We start from the raw sequence: 3,975 nt of genomic DNA on the forward strand, positions 1-3,975 counted from the left end.
TGCTCCGCGTCGGATCGGCTCGGTTTTTGCAGGGCGCACCGGAGGCACGTGAGGTTTCCCTGCTTAACGTGACATCACCGGGTCTCCCAGTCACCGGGATGACGTAAGAGCCTCCGAAACACTTGCGGTGTGACGTAACACGGTGAAGAGTCTATCTAGGTATTATAGAAAGTTTTTTTGACTCAGGAAATATTCTCATTTATGAGCAATTTATGACTTTCCGTAGTTTTCCGATTCCTCCAAAAGAATTTAATTAAGTGATTAAAGCAATTTCAGCGGGTTTAACTGACCTTGTTCTTTATTTAACCCCTTCAGACCCTGCGTCCATTGGAATGGACATCACATGATTGTTTTGTTTAAACCAATACAATTTTATGTTTTTATATTATGAGCAATGCCTGGTCACTGATTGGTCCCTGATCAACTAATCACAACAAAGATATGACTCCTAACTTAATCTGATTGAGCTACAGGCATCACAAAAGAGAAACATGCCCACATTTTACATGCAGAGTTATGTTAACGGTAACCTCATCAACTTACATCTGTTATAAAATTAAGACTATCAAATGATAATATTCAAGTTATTTTGAAGATCTTTCAGATTTGCAGAACACAGTTTAAATGCAGTGTCCATCACAAATGGACATCAGGTCTAGAGCGATATCAGCAGGAACCTCATGTTGTAATTAGTTGTAAAAGAGTTGGAGAAATTTCTTTGAGCATTTCAAAGCTAAATACAGAGCTACAAAATCTAATGTTAATTTTTTTATGAATGTTGACGTAAATGAATGAAATTAATGTTATGATTTAATTCATGTCTTCAAATTGACTATAAATTGACTTGGATTTTAGTGAGGAACAGCTATAGTGGATGTGTGATCAGTGAATACAGTGTAATACACACATTCACACCCCCTCCATGCACACTAATACCTTGATACTATAATGCACTCAATCATATAGTCATCAAAACAATCAGCAAGTACACATAAACCCATTCACACACACACACACAAAGACATTTATACATACACTCCAATTCACCCACTTCAACCAAAAAAAGGGGGTTAAAAGCATTTTTTAGATTTCATATCATCTTACCTTTCTTCCACATTCTTGCTGCATTGTTTATTCTTACAGTATGTGTTCTTTTCAAAATCTTAAACACTAGTTCAACTATAGTGCACCAGCGTATGGTTAAAAAATGAAGATTTTTGTTTTCCTTCAGACCCGGCGTCCATTGTAGTGGACATGAGAAAAGTCTAACAAAAAATGAGTTGGCACAAATCTTTCTTTTTTAGACTCATTTATATGTTGGAGAAGAGCAAATATCAAGTGAGTAAAAAATTTTTTGTTCAGTGAAAAAAATTCATGTCTGAAGGGGTTAATCCAAGGAGTTCAGTTGTTACTCGCTTTGCTACTGGAAGGCGTTGACCTCTTAGACAAGAAATGTAATAATAGGCATGTGCGCCAAATTTTTCAATTCAAAAGGAAAATTTCTGTCAGAGGAAAGTTCTACTGGAGGTCCTTGGTTGATGATATAGACTGGGAAAGATCCTGGCTTTTACCTGGGAAATGCTGTATTTCTAATAAGGCAAAGGAAATGCATTTTTAGATTTTACATCAAATATATCCTAATGTTTCAAAATATTTGGACATTGACAGCTCATGTTCTTTTTGCAAACAAGCTGAGGAGACTTTAGTACATCTTTTTTTTTTGATTGTCCTTTATCCAAGCAATTTTGGTCTGACATAGGTTCTCATACAGTGCCTTGCAAAAGTATGAATACCCCTTCATTTTTTTCACGTTTTGTTGCAGCATTATGTTAAACTGCTTTAAATTACTTTTTTCATTTTTCATTTCATTCATTTGAACTCTAGAAAATGTCTGATATTTAACAGACATTTAAATGACATTTAAGAATGATTTAATTACATTTTATTGAATGTTGCAACCGTAGCTATTTCACTTTGTTTATTTAAGTGTAAATTGCGCATATATTATCATATGTACACATGTTGCAGCAATATGGGTGAGTAGCTGACAGATGTGGCTTTATTGTATTAAAATTTCAGCTTTCTAATACAAACAGTCTCTGAGAAACTAAAGGAAATGCAAAAAGTGTTGCAACCGTCCCCACTCTCCCCTATCTCCCCAAAACTATATTTCGTAGATGGTTTAGATTTTCTTTTAAAATGCAATTTCCGATTTCTCTCTCTCATTTTTACCAACAGGCTTGGAAACTGTTATGTGCACAACTTCTCTCCCCACAATGAAATTCTTTGGAATAATTTGTGTATTTGAATCCCTGGAAAAGCTATTTATTGACAAGTGGTCTGACAGAGGTATTGTTTTTGTTTTGGATTTATTTAAAGATGATGTTACTATACTGAAATATGAAGAATTAATGATTTTGTACAATCTTCCTCTAATGTTTATCCAACAAACTCAGAAATTGCTTCTTTTTTTTGATCTCTGTAACTTATGTGTATTCTGTAAAGTTGCATCATTGCAATCAGGTTAAATTTCTTTGGCAGAACTTAATCTGTTATCTATTTTCTTTTATAAAATGTGATTTAAAATTTACACTAAAATAAACATTTCAGTATTTTCTAGCAGTGACCATGAACTTAATTTGTTTTGTTTTGCATTGTAAATGCTTTTATTCATAAATCCAAATCTTTAAAAGCAGATTTTGCTTATTGTTCATTCTCTTAAACTTATTGATGATAACAAGAATAACAAGTTTCTTATAAGGCGTATGATGAGGTGCTGTTTTTTCTTTCCTTTTATGTTATTGTATTTCAATGCAGTGCTGGTTATTGTTGCACTGTAAAACGTTTTCACCAGTTTCAACTTAAAAACCTAAGTTCAGCCGCTGCCTTAAGTTTTGAAGTTAAATCAGCTTAAAACTACAAGTCATTTGAACTTATTACAATAAAAATGAGTTGATATAACTTGTAAATTTAAATGGCTTAAGTTGATTTAACTTAAAATGTTAAGGCATGCTGCTAAACTTAAGTTAAGTTGAAACTAGTGAAAACTTTTAACAGTGTGTTTTCTTTTTGTCTTGCAATAAAAGACAATTAAAATTAGTGGTACAAATTATTTTAAGACTGCAACTAGTAGTGTATAGTACACTGTAAAAAGTTCAGCAGCAGCTTTACCATTTTAAGTTAAATCAGCTTAAAACTACATCATTTTAACTTCATTACAATAAAAATGAGTTGATTTAACATGTGAGCTGAAATGATTTAAGTTGATTTAACTTCACATTTTAAGGCAGCTGCTAAATTTAAGTTTTTAAGTTGAAACTTTTTACAGTGTAGAACTAAAATAAAAATGAGCAATACAGACTTAAATAAAGGGTTAAAAAAGTTAGTAAAAACATTTAATCATTCCCCCCCCCCCCCCCCAATATATTGGGAAAAGGTTCTTTAGAGTTTTAAAATGTTGTTTCACACTAAGAAAATTTTTTTGTTCAAGAACTGAAAGATATTTTGAGGAACCAGAAATAGTTATTCTGTGATATCGCTATGAAATTCCTCTTTTGGATCCTTTTAAGGCGAGAAACTGCAGGTGAATAGGATAAACAATAAAATTCAATAGTGATCACCTTACTTACCCAGTTGATTGATTACTTTAAATTTTCTAAAATGTTAGGTTTAAATATGCAAATGAGACATTATTTAATGATATATGTGCTAATTTGCATACATTTCTAGTACAAAAATCTTAAGACTGGATGAATTCAGTTTCAAAATGACATTTTTTGACATATTAGAGTAAAATATTTTTACAGACGGGATTTTGGGTATCTCATTTTTGTCGCTCACAATGTTTTACAATTTTTTTGGAGAATAAAATGTATAAAATCAAGCAAATTACACACGAACAAATCCCTCTGTAAAAACCTTCAGGATATAGACAGGAATAAAAATGTCAAGTTTGGTGTGTGTAAGTGCTACTGA

Source organism: Garra rufa, chromosome 2 (assembly GCF_049309525.1).
Source record: "Garra rufa chromosome 2, GarRuf1.0, whole genome shotgun sequence".
NCBI classification, from domain to species: domain Eukaryota; kingdom Metazoa; phylum Chordata; class Actinopteri; order Cypriniformes; family Cyprinidae; genus Garra; species Garra rufa.